This window comes from Camelus dromedarius, chromosome 8 (genome assembly GCF_036321535.1).
Source record: "Camelus dromedarius isolate mCamDro1 chromosome 8, mCamDro1.pat, whole genome shotgun sequence".
NCBI classification, from domain to species: domain Eukaryota; kingdom Metazoa; phylum Chordata; class Mammalia; order Artiodactyla; family Camelidae; genus Camelus; species Camelus dromedarius.
Window position 1 is genome coordinate 82,709,572 of NC_087443.1, and position 18,675 is coordinate 82,728,246.

Below are 18,675 nucleotides of genomic sequence, written 5' to 3' on the forward strand. Positions count from 1 at the left end.
TTTATAATCAGACCGCTGGCCTCGGTGAGACCTCCTACAGCCCTGACGGGACAAAGGATGGGTTCATCAAACTACTAACCCAAGATCGAGCAAGAGAAGGACTACATAAGCTCAGGAAGGTGGTTACCATCTTCATGACTTCTGTTTGGAGCACTGCTGCTTCCTTAATGTTTTGTTTTTCAGGCTTAAGAATCTCTTTTGGTCTCTTTCTTAGGCTGTTGACGGCTTACAGCAACCTGGCAAATCACACCTTCGTAAACAGAATCAAGACGTTTATCTTTCCTCCCAACCTGATCCCTCCAAAACTTAGAAACCTTTATTAAATACTCTATTTTCATAAGTACAGGTTTTACACAAGGTCGGTAAGAATACGTTCTCCTTGTAACAGGGCATGATTTATAACAGGGGTCATGTTACCAAGACCCGACTGGAAGCTCACACTTCAAAATAACGACATCAAGTGGCTCTCGGCATTTTCACCGTGAGAATCTTCGCTTCAACTGGCCTCATCGCACAGCTAATCGGCCATAAGACAATTCTGCCGTGCAAGATAAACTAGTGAAGATGAAGTAAAAGAGAGGCATGCAGAAGGACTTACTGAAACATGAGGATCAGTAACAAACATTTGTAAGGATTTCATTGTAAAAAATAAAAATACAAAAACACTCGAATGTGTTTAAAACGTGTGCAGACTCATGGTTACAGCTGCGCTGGGGCACATCTCAGAGAGAACACTGCTGCTTCCTCTCAGAGTCAGCCATCAAGGACTCAACGTCGGACATAAATTCCTCCTATATAAAAAAATCTGCTCTGAGTCTCTCTGGATTTTCCTGGAAGTGAAACACATGCTAGACGCTGCTGCTTCCTGTCGCTGTACGGGACGTACGTGCCTGGTAGTAGGCGCCCGGGCGTCCCCGAAACGCTCCATCCTGTGCCCGGTCCCTGTCCTTCTGCAAAGCGTCTAAGCGGGATCCCGGGCCAAGCACCAGAATCCTGTCTGCATCACGTTCTCCACCATCAAACAGCAAAAAGGTCTCACCGCTTCCAAGGAAGTTACACTCATCAGGAGTCACGGAACCACTTCCCTCAGGGGAGCGGGAGGAGCCGAGTCTTCCGTTGCCCCCAGCCTCTAAAACTGCACCAAACATTTGGGAAAGACGGTGTGAGACACTGTATCTGACTTAGCTAAAGAATCGATAATTAGTGCCGAGATGGCTGTGAGTTCGTTGCTGCCTCCTTTCCATTTGCTGTAGGTTGGGAAACTTCTGGTTTTGTTGGGTGGGAGGGGGGTCTGTGCTCAGAAAGGACCCGCCCACCGACATCACTGTCTAGTGTAGTTTGCAGTCTGGCTTCTGTGGCTTTGAAACTCAACTGTCAAACCGAACTGCCACACAGTTAGTTTATCTTTTATGGCCAATTAGATGTGCAGGGAAACTGTTCGGGACAAAGATGTTTACAGGTGAAAATAACAGATGCTCAAATCAGATTTGAGCAGAAACTAAGGTGGACTTTAGGGAGCAATGCTTGCAAGGCCCCATGAAGCTCAGCCTGGTGCCTGGCTTACGGGGTTAGTGACCTTAAAGGTGAGTAACGGGCACTTCTCAGCAGGCCCAGGGAGCTCAGGATTATCTTAGGGACCTCGAGAGGAGAGGAATTCACCCAAATTCATGGGTACTGGAGGCACAGTCTGGTGACAAGCTGCTGGCTTGGCTTCTGAGCTTTGAAAGGCTTTTAAAAGTCGAACGTGGAATTCCTGGTAAGAGTTCCAGCAAAGCAGACTTAGAAGAGCCTTCGCGGCCAACCTGCTGCCGCTGCACTTACGTCCGTGATCAGGGCAAGTCTAACAAGACGAGACTTACTTTGCAAACAAAGCAGCCGTCAGTTACCTTCAGTAGGAACGGGGGTGATTGCAGAGAGAGTCCCGTTTCAGTAAAAGCACAGCACACCCTGTGGGGGGTCGAGCTGCCACGGCTCGGCCAGTGATTAACACTCCCAGTGTCTCCCCCACCCTTCGGACTTGGCATCACCGAAAATGAAAACTGCTCTACAAGCCGAGGCTGGACTTCTCAGCATAAACGTCAGAGAAACCACAGCACATCAGGAGTGGCCGCCTCTGCTGCGGGGCTGGCGGGCGCCGCGGACATTCCAGCCGCAGGCCTGGGGCCCGTCAGAACGGCCACGGCCCTCTTCCAGCATCACAGGGCGCACAGGTCCCCTGCCTGGAAGTGTCCCCAGCTGCCCACTCTCAGGGCGCAGGCCCTGCAGGGAGAGACCCCTCATTAATCACTGACCGCCCAGGCCACACAGAAGACTCCCTCACTCTGGTGGGGAGACCCCCCCCCCCAAACGAGACTCGGCTGCTGAACTAAACTGACCTATTCTGAGGACTAAGAACTTGGTTGGCAGCGACGTGAAGCAGCTCACAGCTCTGCTCTGGACAGGGAGGCAGCTGCGAAGGTGCCCGGGAGGGTGGGGAGAAGACGGCTCCACCCCGAAACCTGCCCTCGGGCCCACGACTGCTTCCAGCTAAAGAGACTCACGCAACAGCAGGGCCACAGGCACCCGGAACTCCGTTTTCTCCCGGAAGTAAGGAGTTGCCCCGTAGAGAAAATGTCTCCCCGCCACCAGGAGGAAACAGCACTCTCATCCTCACGGATGGGACGCTGAGGCCGAGAGACCTGTGCACAGCGACCTCGTTAAAGGAACTGTCGCCCTCGGCCTCACACAGCCCTGCCCCCCGCGCTGCCGCGTCGTCGGGTCTGGCCCCTCCCCTGGGTCTTCGTCTCCCACCAGGGCTCCCATTTCCCGGGAACACGTCAGACAGATGTGCAGGCCTTTCTCCTGCTCACCTGTCTTTCGTCGCTTTAATTGTCTGGAAACCCTGGGAGAGGAAAGGTGAAGTCCCGCCTCCCCCCAGCCTCCAGGAGAACCAGCCCTGGGGGCCTTCCAGGTAGGGCCGCAGCCTCTGGACTGGGGGTGGACACGCTTCTGCTGTTCCACGTCCCCCGGGCGTAGTGCTGGGGTGTCTCGGCCGCCCCAGGACACGGATACCCTCCCCAGGCCTTTGCGCTGGCCTGGCTGTGAGACACCCTGTGTCCCCCCAGGGCCTGTGACAAGTCTGCTGGCACCTGCTGGCACCTGCCCCTCCTCCCTTCCCTAGTGTCCCCGCCAGGCCCGTGCCCTCTGAAAGCTCCTTCAGCAACGACAGACCCAGGCCAGGGGGCTGGCCGCACAGCCGCAGGCCGGCCTGAGAGCAGCCCTCGGAGGTGCGGCCGGTGGGCACACTCAGTGAGGAGTGGAGATGGTGCGGGGCTCCCCTCAGAGACAACGCAGCGGCTGCTCTCTGGTGGGGGCGGCCGACAAGGGCTGGCCCCCCAGCGGCCCAGCTGGAGATGCCCCCATCAGCAGGGGGAAAAGCTCTGGGGCTTGGGGCCTCCCTGTGCAGACAGACCTCGCGCCGCAGCTCCCTCGGGGCAGCAGGGACCAGGAAGCGGAAGCCCCCGGCCTCCATGAGGCAGCTGCGGGCTGACACAGGGCCCATGAAACCATCAAACCATTTCCTCCGTTGGAATCCGGCTCGGTTCAAGCCGCTTCCTCCCACAATCTTAAGATAAACGAAGAGGAAATGGAATTAGATCTCAGACACAACCCCTGCAGCCCCGGGGCCTCCGTGCGACACACCCCAGGCCGCAGGGGGACTGATGGGGGTGAGGGCCATTTTAGTTGAATGTTGTTCGCATGTTTTGCAGATTTAGTGATTCACCCCAAGCTCCCGTTCTTTCCAAGTAATTTTTGTTTCCCAGAAAGCAAATGCCAGCCTGCAGGCCCGAAAGCCTCTGACATCACAGTGGAACCACCTCCTGGTCCTGCCTGGGCTGCCCCTGGGCCCTCCAGGCACGGCTGATCTCCCAGCACAGCAGACGCCCTCCCTTCTACACAAAGGACACCCCTGAGCACTGCAGGCCCCCCCAGGGCACAGCAGACACCAGGGGAGCAGCCACACAGTGACCCCGCAGGCCCAGCACAAGGAAGCCCACACACCTGAGAGGCACGGCGTTGGCTACAGGCTGCGTTTAGCCCCCCTGAGGGGTTCTCACGCAGCCCTCCACCCACGACAGCCCAGCGCCCTCGCCTGGGGTGCACACACCGTGGGAGCACATGGCGCCCCCAGGACATTCGAGGGTGTTAATCACCACCATCTTCCTGGGCTGTCAGTTGTACTCAGATTTAGGGACACAGTGGGGATGCATCACTTTAATATTATAAAAACATAAGACGTTTACAGCACAGAATACAACATTCCCATAAGTCAGAGAAGACATGAGCCGCAAAGGAACCCTGGTCTGAAATAGGCCATTTCAGGCTGTCCTGACTGCAGCCCCAGGGCACCATCTGCAAACCTCCGGCAGGGACCTTCACTCCCTCCGCCCGGCTGGAGAGGAGCGTCCTGGCCCGCGTCACCCTGGCCGCTAAGGGACCAGGGTGAGTCCCCCGCTCCAGGTTTCAGACCCCAGCTCCGAGGCCTGGCCGTGCAGCCAGAATGCCAGGAAGGGTGGGGGGCAGGTGGACAGAGGATGGAAAGACCCTGAACACCTGTCACAGCCCAGGACTTGCCGCCCAGAAGGGAGGTGCTCAGGAGAGCCCAGTTCCTGGACAGCCCGGAGCTGGAAGGGCAGCCCCAGGCCATAGCAGTCTCAGCAGGGGTGCAGCAGCCACTCTGAGGCCATGAGGGGGCAGAAGGAGCCCCGCCCGCACCGCCATCGGGACCCACGTCTAGACCCCATGGGGCAGGGAGGGCAGGGGTCAGTCTCCCCGGGACGGGCGGGCAGCCCAAGGATCAGACTAGTGCAGGAAGACAGAGGCGGCCGACCTCTGCTCGCCTGAGGCCGCTCCCCGCCTGGCGAAGGACAAGCCCTCAGTCCTGGCCGCCCCCCGCATGCCTGCCTCCTCCCTCACCAGCTGTGTTTTAAGTCCAGTGTCCTCACCTCGAGTGTCACAGTCATTTGGTGACCTGCTCGTGTCTCCAACGGATCAGCCCCAGAGCTGGGAGTCTGTCTTGTTCCCAGATGTCTCCCCAGCGCCCAGGGCAGGCCTGGTACAGGGTAACGCATATTTCAGTAAATACGGGACGCAGAAGGCCTCGTGCCATCCAGAGGAACCTCCCCTCCAGGCCAGGGGAAATGGTTTGGCCAGACCCCTGCCTCCAGAAGCTCAGGTGGCCCCTGGGCCAGGAACCCTGCGTGCAGGCACCGGCCTGGGGGGGTCAACACGCGTTTCCTCACCTAACCCTACAGCACCCCTGGGGGCAGGCCTTCTACTGCCCCCACCTTGCAAATGAGGGGTAGAACCAGAGTGCAGTGGGTCCCCCCGCAGCTTCCACCCCAGATTCGTGGCCAAAACTGGGAAGAAAGATGTAAAACCAGCTCCGCTTGCAGATGATTTGGGTTTGTTTCCGGATTCGACGGAATCAAAACAGGCAACGGAGAAACTGCTATAATCAGAGAAAAGTCAGTCAAACGGCAGGTTGTGAAATCAGCCTAGAAACGCCGACAGCCTCCAGACGCGCCCACAAAACCCAGTCTGAAGGTTTAATGGGAGAGAATGCTTCCATAAAAGCAAAACAGATAAAACACGTCAGCAAAAGCCACGTCAGGGAAACCTCCGGGAGGACAGGAGCAGACGTGAGCAGCCGGGCAGCCGGGCGTGGCCGGCGGGGGCTCAGCTCTGTCACCTGCGGACCCTCCGAAGTCGCCTCACCACCTCAACACGGCGCCAGCGAAAACCCCACCAGGGTTCTGTTCTGCTTTTACCTGGAGCTGACAAGTCAGCGGTACGAGTCATAGGAGAAGACAATAAGGCAAAAATAGCCACGAAAAAATCTAAAAGGAGAGCAGGCAGGACGCGAGCCCCAGCGGGCACGCGGGTGTGTGACATAAGCCCCCGACAGAGCGCGGTCCTAGGGCAGGACAGATGCCGGGCCGACGGCCTGCAGACGAAACCCAGAAACAGACCCGACTGCGTGAGGAGACTCAGTACATGATAAAGGCAGCCCCTCAAATTTATGGGGAAAATAGACGTTTTATATAATAAGCAGGTTGGTATGACTGAATAGCTACATAAAAAATTAAACATATGATTCATTCGTGACACTACAAGCCCGGATAGATTCCAAATGCATCGTCGTTTTAACACGGACGCGGAAACACAAACGTGATGAAGCAAGCAGGATGGGGTCCTCCGCACCGGGGAGGGGGAGACATTCCTGGGGCCCCAAATCTAAAAGCAACAAGGAAAGAGACGGACAAACACGACTGGGTAAAAGCAAAAATGCTTTACAGGGGGAAACAAAAACACAAATAATAAACAGCAAAAAACATTTACAACTTAGAAATAAAAGGTCAATATCACTAATACATAATGAGGCATTAAAAATTAAAAAGACCATCAGCCCAACAGAAAAACGGGCAAAGGACGTGCAAACAGCCTTCTAACATGTAAAAAACATGCTCAGCCTCGCTTACCATAAAGGAAATGCGAAGGAAGGCTACCGGAGATGCCGTTTCTCGCCTGTGGGGCTGGCAGGGACCCAGTCCGGGCAGGTGCCCAGGGGGCGAGCGAGCCTGCAGGCGGCATCACACACGTGTCCGTCCTCCAACCGCGCGGCCCGTCCTAGGAGCCGACCCAAGGATACGCTGGCCCCCGCGTGAGGCAGGACAATCGCGGTCGGCCCACGACGGCCGAGCTGGGAAGCGGCCTCACGCTCACCAGGGACGCGTGTGGTCTCAGAACCATGGTCCCCTGACGTGTCCGCGTCCCAGCCCCTGGAACGTGCCACCTCATGGGGCAAAAGGGGCCCTGCAGCTGGGGCTGTGTGGAGGATGCTGGGATTATTCTGAGCGGCCCAGCGGGGACGGGGAAGTCGCAGGGTCTTTGGAGGAAACAGGAGGCAGGAGGGTCAGAGTCAGGGAGGAGGGGACAAAGGAGCAGAGGTCGGAGGGAGGCGTGGCCAGAAGCCATGACATGGCGCCCTTGGAAGCCAGAAAAGGCGGGTTCTCCCGAGGCTCCAGGAGGACCCGCACTGCCGCACCGCGCCTCCGGCCCAGGGCTGACCTATCTTAGGACCTCTGACTCCACGACTGACACACCTGCTGCCGCTGCCACGGGGCTCAGTCACGCCTGCCCCGCGGCTGCACAGGCAGAGGCTGGGACTGGCTTCTGTGGGTAGAGCGTGCTCCCCAGAAACCCATCAAGTCTACAGCACAGCAAGAGGCAGCGTGCGGGGCAGGCCGGCCGCCGCGCACTCAAGCAGCAGGTCGCATGAACACATCGGAAAGAAGGTGACGGACACATAGACCGACCTCTGTCACAGGGACGCTCTCAGGAGGGCGGCGGGGACGGGGCAGAAGGAACAGCAGTCGAGGGCGGACTCCCGAACGTGCCTTGCCTGACCGACCCTAGTGCGGCACCACGTGAGGGCCTGATGTGATCATTACATTCAACGTAGAAGGCAGTCTCTAAAACTTGGGAGCAAGGTAAAACGCGCAGTGGACCGCAGGAGGCCACGCCCAGAGGAACTACTTCAAGTGCCTTCAGACACCTTCCGAGGATGTTCCACGGGCGTCTTGGAGCCCCGCCCACCGGAGCCCCGCCCACCGGAGCCCCGCAGGGCGGCCAGTCCAGGAGCAGCCCCGCTGTGCTAGCTCTGTGTCGGCCCCCTGTCACCGGAAGGACCAGGGTGCCACGGAGAGACTGAGGCTTCATTTCCTGGAGGACAGAGCACTGTTGCCCCGGCAGGCGAGGAGGCCGTCCAGGACCGCAGGCCCGTGGGAGGGACTCAGGAGCCAGCAGTGGGGCCCGTCGAGTGCCAGTAGAGCACCGTGACTGCAGGGGACCCGACCCCAGCGGAGGGGTCACAGCGAAACCGCTCTGCAGTCTTCAGAGGACCTGGAGCCAACCCCGTCCTGTGAAAACTGGACAGAAGAGGGGAAGAGGCACCTCCTGTCTAGATGAGCTCCACCCCCAATGGGTTCTGTCGTAATCGGCAGAGAAAGTTTTTTTTTTTAATTATTTCAGCTGATTAGGGATGAAAAAGTGTCGGGGTGAGGACCCCCCCGGCACACCAGCTCTGTGGAAGTGAGGGCGGCGAGAGTCACCAGTGGCCGCCAGCCTCGGAAGGGTGACCCAGACACAGGAGCCCCCAGGACGGAGCTCCTGCCGCCAAGCCCAACGGGGTGGGAGCTGGCCGGGCGAGATCACGGCCAGCTCACACAGCAGCCCGGGTGGGGGTCAAAGCTGCGGGGGGAGCTCAGGACCCAGAGGACCTGGACCCTCAGCAAAGCAGCTATGAGGAAACAGAGGCGGGGGGCCTAGGAGGGGCTCCGGCCAACACTGTCCGTTAATCGAATAATGATGATAAATGATCACAAAACGTCCACGGGGCCATCGGGAGGTGTCACATCAGGGACTGTTAAGCATTTGGGTGTGAAAGGTACTGTGGTTATGTGCGAGGAAAGAGCCCTTGTCTCTCGGGGGTGCGCACTGAAACGTTTAGGGGGGAAAATCGCCCGGCGCGTGGGCGGGAGGGTGACCAGAGCAGCTCCGACCCAGGACGGGTGACTCTGGGAGATGGTGTGTGGGTCAGTATTCTCCTTCCATTTGTGTGTATGTTTGATCAAAATTAAAAGTTAAAAAAAAAAGATGTGAAGCCTGGGGATGGGGTGTGGAACGGGCTTGGGGGGCTCAGTCGGTGGTACAGGGCGGACCCCGGGCCAGCTCCACGTGGCGGCAGAGCCCGTGGGGCAGCGTGGTCAGGGAAGGGATGCGGTGCACGGCCCAGCACTGTGGACGGCGCGGCCTGGAACACGGGCCCCTGTGATCCTGGGGAGGCGTGCAAAGTCACCAGGCTCCCCCAAGGGCGAATATAATGGGCAGCCAGACCCCCCGGTGGGGACGGGCCATTGGGGCTCTGTTACAAATGGAGCTGAGGCCCAGGTGAGCGGCCTGGAGCAATGGTACCACCACTCCCACCTTCTAGGGAGCCGCCTCCCCCGGGCGTGGTCTGGCCAAGGAGCTTCCTCCACACTCGGGACACACCAGGGGGCCGTCGGCTCACCCTCGTCCATCCACCCACTCGGTCTACGCAAGCCGTTCGGCTCAAGACCAGGTACCTTCTGGCCTTGGCTCCCGGGCAGCCGGGTCAAGGTGCCGACCCTCATCCGCCATCTGGACGAGAATGGGAAGTGGACGTGGACGTCCTCCTCCTGGGATCAGTCACGTGGGAAACGGCCAATTTAAGGCACAGAAGCAAAGCTCGGGTGACTGGAGGGGCCGGGAAGTGCACCCAGCGCTGGGCCACCTGGAAGCGGGCGACAAGTGGTCTCGGATGCTGCCCCGAGGGGAGGCTGCCAAACACAGATGCAGGTGGTGATGACCAGGAGAGGAGAGTGCTGGACACCTGCGGGTCCCGTCCCAGCTTCAGCCTCAGTGAGGGGGCCCGGAGCAGACCACCCCCGACGTGGTGTCAGCTCCCGTGGTGGCGAGAGGGAGGAGGCGGTACCACCCACCCTGTGGCCCCTGCCTCCCCGGCCACCCCCTCCAGCTGGGCCCTGACCTCCTGATTGTGACTCTGCTGCAGGCAGGGCCCCTCTGCTTCTCTGACCAGCACCTTGTCCGCTCCCCACCCAGCCTCCTTGGGGGCTCCGTCTGTTTCATCCTCAGCATTCATCCCTCCAGGCCACTGAGCCTGGCACAGCCGGGAGCCCTGGAGACCCCCGTCCCCGACCCAGACCCTCCTGGAGAACACAGAACTTCACAGCTGTCTCCCACAGGTGGACAAGGGCCCCTGCCCACCAATGTCCCACTGAAATGCTACGGGCTGACTTTCAAGACTGGCCCCGTGAAGACGGCAGGAGCCCGAAGCTTCTGTGGGTCGCAGACAGAGCCCTGGACCATCCTGGGGTCGAGAGCCACTCCCTGAGGTCCGGCAGCTCACTGACCAGTCAGCCAGGACAGAGGGGCCGCCACGATGCTCACACTCAGGGCTGAGTGGTCCCCTACCTGCCCCTGGGCCGTCCAGAGCAGGATGGCATACCGAGGCACCACCTCACTCCAGAGGGCGTGGCAGGAGCCAGGGCCATCTTCACCAGTCACTCCCGGAGACCCCCGACCTACCAAGAAGGCCATCTGGCCACCTACTTAATGTGCGTGATGTCCGCACACAGTGGAGGGTCCCTAAGGAAAACCAGGGCTCTTGTCAGGTGTCCCTTCTGTTCATTCCTGCATGGCCCAAGGACACACCAGTCACAGAACCCAGCAAGCCACTCCCTCCAGGTGTCGACAGCACGTGAAAGTAAAATAATTCTTAAATTATTTTAAAACATCCCAAAGGCTGAGCCACTAAAATATCACCAGGCACCATATGACCCAGAGACTCCGCTGCAGGGTGTGCGCCCAGGAGGACTGAGCGCGGGCACTCGAGCAAGTCTGTGCACCAGGCTCACGCGGCGTGGCTCATACTCACCTAAAGGAGAACCAAGCCGGGTGAGTGGAGACGCAAATTGTGGTCCATCCACACAGTAAACTATTTATTCAGCCTCTAAAGGAAGGAAATGCTGACACAGGCTCCTGCACGGACGAACCTGGGTGGCACCGTGCTGAGTGAGGGAAGCCAGTCCCGAAGCAGCAAATATCGTGATTCCACTTTCATGAGATACGCAGATGAGTCAAATTTGTAGAGACAGAAGGTAGATCAGCGGTTACCAGGGACTGGGGGGTGGGGGTGGGGAGTTAGCGCTTCACGGGGACAGAGTGTCAGTTTGGGAAGATGAAAAAGTTCCAGAGACGGACGGAGGTGATGGTACACAGCAGCGTGAATGTAACTACTGCCACTGAACTGTAGGCTTAAAAGTGGTAAAGCTGGTAAATTTCGTGTTGTGTCTATTTTACTACAATTTTTTAAAAACGTTAACGTCAAGCCAACTTCTGTCCCAGCTAATGGAGTCAAGAAATGCCGCTGCTCAAGGGTCTGGAGGAGAGGGCCTGCGGGAGGGGGTCTTTGACAAATGGGGATAGCTCCACAACATCTAGGGGTCAGAGCGGGCAGGCGGCAGGCAGTCTGCTGGCCGTGGGAGGAGACGAGACTAGAGCAGAAGCCAGAGGCCGTGTGGCTGCGAGGGTGGCGTCTCAGGAAACTCAGACTGGTGCGCGCAGTGACCACAAGCAGCTGGGCCCGGGCCGCTGGGCTTCTGCAGACGCCGTCAAGTCTCATGGCCGCCGCCAGCGTGCCTTCAGCGATGCTTCCCGTGTCTCCCCGATGCCACCCGCACAGTCACAATCAAGGGTGTGCCAGGAATGCAGAGCCTGGGCCTGGCACCCAGGGCACAGCACGCCGTAGGTGCAGGTTTCTAAGATCCAGAGTCCAGACCTGGCGCCTGGACGTCTCAGGAGAAGGGGCTGTGAGCCGGTCAAGGAGCTGGTCGGTGATGGAAGGGCCAGAACGCAGCACTCACCACCAGTGGAAAACCAAAGATCACACGGAGCCGAGCACAGGCTGCAGGCAAGGCTGTCTCCAGCAGCCCCAGTGGAGGCTATTGGGGGCCAGACTCACATCCCAGAGCCCGACACCTCTGAGCTCTCAGCCACAGCCACTCTCCCTGCGGCGTTTCCGCCATAACGGATACACGGACCCCAGAACGGCTCCTCCTGTGCTAACTCAGCGAGATGGCACAGCAACGCTCTGGAGGGCTGATCACTTGCCATCCTTTGAGGCGTTGCCGTGGCAACCACAGCGCAGGCTCCTCACAGATGGGGGGGAGGGGAAGGGGAGGCCGGGAAGGAGGCGTCGCTCGGAAACAGGGTCCACGGGAAAGCGGCGAGGCCGAGAGCCCCCGGCACTGCACTCCTGCCACTGCCACCACTCTCATCCCCTCCCACCGCACCTGCCCACCTGCCCCCCATCCAGGTCCACCTGAGGATCTGGGTCAGGAGGTTCCTGGGGGGCTCCTCCCCCAGTAACTGGAGAAACACAGGCATGTGCCCGGGCTTGGGATGCTTCATCCCCTGAGGCTGGCCCGGGCCTTCCTCCCTCCCCAGGTAACCGCTCAGCTGGCCCTTCTGCAGGAGCAAGAGGCTGGGCGTAGGCACCTCACCCCGGGTGGGGCCAGAAAAGGGTCCCTGGGCCCCACAGCTGGGGAACAGCCCCACCCCACCCGTGCCCTGCCTCATAGCAAGTGTCCTGACTCGGACCCTGATGGGTGTCCTGATGGGCCTAGGCTAAGGGAGGGTGGCCAGGCCCACCCACCCGAACATGGACAGCAGGCACCACAGGGGCCCAGGGTGAGCTCCAGTGGCGTCTCCAGCCCAGCTCTTGTGCCAGCGAGGAGAAAGGAAGAAAGAGTGCTGCGGGGCAGGGGGCACGCAGGGCGCGGGGTGGAGCGGTCCCGGCTGGCGGGGGCAGAAACCCACCCAGCGGTTAAGACAGGCCAGGGGCCAGAGGGCTGGGGTGCAGGACGGGCCTGGATCCTGCCTGCTGTGCAGAGCACCGCGTCCAGGTCCCGGGCCTCTGGGACTCCACCCCGCCCCCAGAGACACACCTTTCCTGCTGCAGGGCTGTGGCCGGCACGTATCTCGACCTTGCCTCCCGATGCTCCCCTGGTCCGGCTGGCTGCCCACTGTGAGGGGCTCTCTAGACCCCGGTCAAGAGTGGAGACCTAGCCTCCGCCCCACAGCAGCGTCACAGGAGCCCGTTACCCTCAGCTCGGGGCACGCTGAACCCCAGACAGCTCTGGTGAACCCCAGAGTGGGTGCTGCACAGGCTGGCAGAGCCAGGCCCCAGCCTCGGCTGCCTGCACCTGCTTCAGCCCTGCCCAGGCCCAGGCCGGCTATGTGAGCCGCAGCACGGCCCCTGCAGTGGAGGGGAGTGCGGTGGGTGGGTGGGGGGGCAGAAGCCACCAAAGTCCAATAAACTGGGGAAAAAGTTGGAAAATAAAATCTCCTATTCACAGTTACAAAACAAGATAATACACAACAGCGTCACATAAAACAAACACAAGAACAATACGTAATAAACATGACAGAACGTGAACGCTCCTGGGTGGTAAGATACCAACATCCCCCCCTTTCATCTTAAAATGTAATTCCTACCCAAATTTCAATGAGTTTCTTTTTGATCTTGACAAAATTTATTTGAAAGTTCAACTAGAGGAAAAAATTACGTGGGAGCAGCTGGTGCTTTGGAAGAGCAAAGCCGGGCGGCTGAGAAGGCCCGCGGGTCAGAGCGAAACAGAGTCCCTGAGACAGACGGCGGATGGACAGCCAAGCTTGCCCAACGAAAAATGTCAAACTCCAGACGGAGTGAAGTTTCTTCCCCAAAACAGAATCTTCTCTTTGTTCTGGTGTAAAAGTAGTGACACTCCCTGTAAACGAGTCCCAGGTGGACACTGACAGACGTGGGGCCTCCAGGGAGCTCAGGCAGGGCGCTCGGGGCCCGGGGACCAGAGGCCGAGCGAGGCCAGGCTGGCCGGAAAGAGGGGTGGGCAGTGCTGGGGCACGGGCTGCACCGGAGCAGCTCCTGCAGGTTCTGCCCGACTTCGGCCCGCCCACCACCAGGTGGGTGTGGGGGAAGGAGCCGCAGAAGCTCTGACGGTGAAAACACGCCTTCCCCTGCCCCAGGAAACCAGAGCCCTGGAGAGAAGCCCACTCCTAGGAGGAGGGGTGCGGCCAGAAAGGGGTCAAGGGACACCACCCACCTGCACAGCCGACCAGGGCCCCGCCCCCGGTGTCACTGGGGCCCAGGAAGGTGCCACGGGTGCCCCTCAACTGGGCCTGCCTCGGAGAGGCCCTGGGAGCTGAGACCTCACACGGGGCCCAGACACCACTGATCCACAGGGCTGGGGGCTCCGAGCAAATGCCCGTCTACAGCGCCTTCTATGATCCTGCAGTATGTGCAGCCTGGAGCTGGAATTCAGCTTCCTGGACGCAAAACAGCCTGGTTGGCGGCTGGGGGGAGGCCCGCTGCACAGACACACCCAGCCTGGGTGCGGGCGGGCATCTGAGCGCTGCGCCCTCCTCACTGCCCACGGGAAACAGACTGGCTTTCTCCAAATCCTGATTATTCCACCTAAACGACCTGCCTCGGAGTAAACTGTGGCCATATCGTCCAGCGAGACACAACTGGGGAGACCCAAGCTGGGGGCAGGGGGAGCTCACGCCTGCCACACCTGAAAAGCACCCCGATTCCCAGGAGCCCCTGAGTACCGGCCCCGTGCTGGGCGGCTGGAGCCCGGACGCAGCCTGAAGGGCCAGCCAGGCCCTTCCAGGTCCCTCCGCCAGCCCCAGGCAAGGGGGTAGGGCCTGGCCCAGAAGGCCTGGGTGTCAGGGGCTCGTGGCCACGCACGTGGACGGCCTGGAGGGCGGTTGGGTGCCCAGGAGGGGGACACATACCCCAGGGTGGCCCCAAGTAAGGGCCAAAGCAAGGTGGGCACAGCTCACATGTTGGGCCCCAGAGCGGGTGGCGAGGCCAGGAGCTGGATGAGTCAAAGGAGGGGGCAAGGTGGCCCTGCCCTCCTCCCAGGGCAGAAGGAGCCACTGTGGGGCCAGCATTCCCTGCCCACGGCCCCCATGTGGCCCCGGGGGTCAGCACAGGCACCCAGTGTGGCCAGTGCCCGGTGTCCCGGAAAACCTGAGGTCTCCCCTCCAGCCCTGCCGGGACCACTGAGTTCTCTGAGAGCTGCGTCCACTCCAGCTCTGGGCTCAGGGCCAGGGGGCGGGGGGCTTAGAGCCAAGGACTGAAAGGCAGCAGGGGCCGTGGACGGGTGGGGTAGGGTCCCAACCCCAGGGACCCCGGCTGGAAGGAGGGAGGAGGGGCGACTTGGAAGAAACTCCAAGGCGGCCTTTGTGGATGCAACAATGCAGGGCGGCACCCTGAGAGCAGGGTCCTTTCAAGGAAGTTTCTGCCTCTGGGGGCACAGGACGCTCACGGGGGGGCCCCTCATCCCTCACTCATGGGACCCTGCAGTCCCGTGGCTGGAACTGCCCTGGTGCTCATGAACCAAGCAGGGACTGAACCACCTACAGTTCCAGAGGAACAGGCCTCTGGGAGCTTGGTTTTTAATGAGCCCAACCTGAACCTGGGGCAGAGGTGGGCAGGGCTCCACCCCAGCCCCGGTGGGTGTGGGGTGGGCAGGCTGTGTGCTGGAGCTGGCAGGGGGTGGTATGGGGCCTGCAACCTAGTCCACAAGGCTGGTGTCCCCAGTACGGACCCAGGGGCTGGTCTGAGGTTCCCCAGGGCAGCTTCAGGCCTGGCGCAGGGGGAGAGCTCCAGGCTTTCTGGGAAGCAGGCCAGGCCAGGCTGGGAGGCAGAGGAGGGGGAGGAGGAAGGAGGGGGAGCCGGGGAGGGAGGTGGGGGAGGAGAGGTAGGGCCAGGGGCCTCCACGCAGGCCAGCCCTGCTGACATCTCTGCTGGTTTCTTGCCAGGTGGCGATCACCTGCAGATGAAAAACCCATGTGCTCATAGGTTTCCATTCTCAGTAACCACTTCTTCACAATGGTGGTTTTCCAAAGCCCTGTTCGAGGCGGCAGCTAGCTAAGGTCAGCCATGCTCAGATCAGCTGTGCAGGGGCCCCAAAGGCAGAGGTCTGAGCCCAGCGCCCCCTCACCAGGGCCCTACCGCACGCACCCCCGCAAAAGAACGCTGCCTTCGAACCCCCTCCAGCTGCCGCCTCTGCTGGGAAAGACGCAGCTGCTCCAGCGACGCTCGGGGCAGGCAGGGACCATGGGGGCTGCCCCGCACACGGGGACCAGCGCCGCACCCCAGGGCCCCTGCCCGCCTTCTGCTGTGACAGGTCACTGCCAACCACTGCAGCCCCATTTACGGTGACTGGGGCAGGGCAGGAGCCAACCGGAGGGCTGCCCTGAGCCATCTCAGCCCAGGGCAGGAGGACCTGTCTCCCTGGCCAGGGAGGTCGGGGTCATCCGGAGCTGAGCTGGGAGAGAGGGCCCAGTGGGCAGAGACCACCAGTGCTGGCACGACACCAGCCCAGCTCAGCCACCCTGGGGACCAGCCACACTGCCCTTTCCCACCCTGGTGACATTAGCTCGTATCTGTCACCTCTTCCCAGCTCTCTTGAATTAACCGTCTGTCATTTGCAATCTGAGATTCCAGGACATACAACCCCTGGCGGAGGGCTGCCACACAGCACCACGGAGGCCCACAGTCCAACTACACCTGTGGGGCTCACTGACCTCCCCTGCATGGAGGCCCACAGCCAGGGGCTCACATCCGCACAGGCACGGCCGTGGGAAGCCTCCCAGCTCCCAGTGCTGCGTGGACACAGGCAGGGGGTGGGCGGGAACTGTCCCCCCAGCTTCACGGCCACCTGGTTTCTCTGCCCTGAGGACGGTCCCAGCCTCCTCCTGTGGTCAGGAGGCCATGACGTTCCCGAATGCCCAGGAACAAAGCCCAGTCCACGCCCTATGCCAGTGGGGTCTGCACTCTCACTATCACGGGGGGTGGGCTGGACCTCCGCCACCAGCCCCCCTCTGCTGAAAAGGTCTGGAGATGACGCTGGTGACGGCTCCACGACACTGTGAACAAACTCAGTGCCACGGAGCCACGAGCCTAAAATGGTTAAGATGTTGACTTCGAAGTTATGTGTAATTCACCACCATAAAAAACTGGTTAAAAAATAAAACCTAAAACAAAACACTATCCAGTTTTGTACCCAAGGCCCAGACACAGCAAGTCTGCACAGTCCATTTCCAGGAGCAGCTGGGGACAGACCAGTCAAGTCAGACACACTGACTCCTGCACCTCTGTCCACGGCGGGGGTGGGGGGACGTCGGGGGTGGGGGGCTGCCGAATGCTCACACCCGCTCGGCCCAGAGGAGTTTCACAGCAGTTCACAAAGCCAGCCTTCACCAGTGCCCCCGGCACGGCTGCGCCCGCGCACACCCTCTCAAGTGAGGCCACGTGCAAACAGCCGCCCACGCTGGGGCCGGCTCCAAACCCCTAGTTCCTCTCCTCGTGGGGTCAGTGCCCCAGACCCCGGGAGCGGCTGGAGGACAGGGGCCTGGCCTGTGGCGGGCTGCGTCCTGCCCACATTCCAGACACACAGCGGGCAACCGTGGCCCAGAGACCCCTGGAGGCCTAATTAGGCGGCCTAATTAGGGAGCAGGAAGTAGCCCTCCAATTACACCACAACTTGCATCTTAAGACACAACCCTGGCAGGACGCCATGCCTCCTCCTGTCACCACTCTGCAGAGCCCCACTTCTGGGACCCTGCGGCCGGCTGGCTGTTGAAAACCAAGGACTGGTCAGAGGAGCCAGAGTCCTGGGGCTGTGCAGACACCGTGGGGGAGGGGGGACCACCTGGCTGTGCAGAGGGGGCGTGAGGGCTGTCCCCAGGAAGGGTGCGCGAGGCCCAGCCTGGGGGGCGGGGGGTGGGGACAGGGAACGGCCTCACGGCCCCATGCCCACCAGCCTCCTCCGCCCCGACGGTCTTTGCCCCAAGGGTCCCCAAGCTCCCTCCTCCTCCTGTTTTCAGCTATCTGGAGGACCCTGTGTCTCCCTGTACAAGCCATCCTCCCAAACCTGGTCTGGGCTGGTGTCTTCCACTGGGGGAGGAGGGGGCAGGTCCCCCTAAGCTCCACCTGCCCACCTCTCTCACCTCTCCACACCCTGGGGCTCGCCTGGGAGAAGCCAGGCGGCAGAGGCCATCCCAGCCCGCCTTCCGTGTCTGACGAACTTGCCAGCTAAGGACCTTGGCTTCTGGATCAACCACCTTTGCACAGCCGACAAAAGGCCCGGGCCCACTGGGTAGCTCCTGACTCAGAGGGATGTTAAAAACACTCTCTTCCTCATGCATAAGGCATTCCGATGGATGTGAGAAAAGGGGCTTATAATTACCCCAGGCTTGGTAACCTAAGGCAGCCGGCACTGAGATACAACGAACTGGAGGTGATTAATAGCATTCAGACTCCCGCGGAGCCTGCCCTGGCGGCGCAGCGATCCCTTTAAAAGGCTTACAGAGCTTAACAGTCACGGCGTCCAGCCGGCTGTGTGGGGCTGGGGAGGGTGCAAAGGCCTCACTCATCCGCCAAGGCCTCTGAGCTGAACAGACACTGTCCATTCAGGGCGACCCATTTACACCAGGCCCGTGCGGCAGGGTCCCGAGAGCTGATCTGACCCCTTGCAGAGCTCCCTAAGCCTCTGGGTTGTAATTGCCCCCCGTCTCTAGGCAGGACAAGGGGGCGATCAGCAACTGGGATCCGGCCGAGAGAAACCAAAGCGAAGGCACAGTGCGCTCCGGGCAGGCCTGTTTGGAGGCCAAGGGTAGCGTGGCCACCCCCTCCCTCCACCCTGCTCCCACATGGCCTGGAGGGACGGGCGCAGGTGAAGCCTGGCCTCTGGGCTTTAGCTGCAACTGTGGCATCCGAGTGTCCCTGTGGCTCCGGACACAGGGTGTCAGCCACACCACGGAGCGGCTTCTAAGACGCTCCACTTTCAGGTCTCGAGTTGGCTCCCGTCTCTAAGGAAAGAGACAGGGAAATGCTGCAAAAGGGCCTTCTGTATGGAGAGTGAGTGGGTGTCAGGGTCTCAGCCCCTGTAGAGCCCAGAGGCCGTGCCATCTGCACCCTCAGCTGAGCTCCGAGACCCCCAAGGCCCTGGACTGAGCCCC

The 18,675-nt window shown here is 60.5% G+C and overlaps 1 protein-coding gene across 6 annotated transcripts in view; it reads right to left on the reverse strand.

Moving 5' to 3' along the window:
* Positions 1–18,675, reverse strand: part of STK32C (serine/threonine kinase 32C) — an 88,170-nt gene that overhangs the window by 15,606 nt on the left and 53,889 nt on the right. The gene's annotated exons all lie outside the window — the stretch shown is intronic.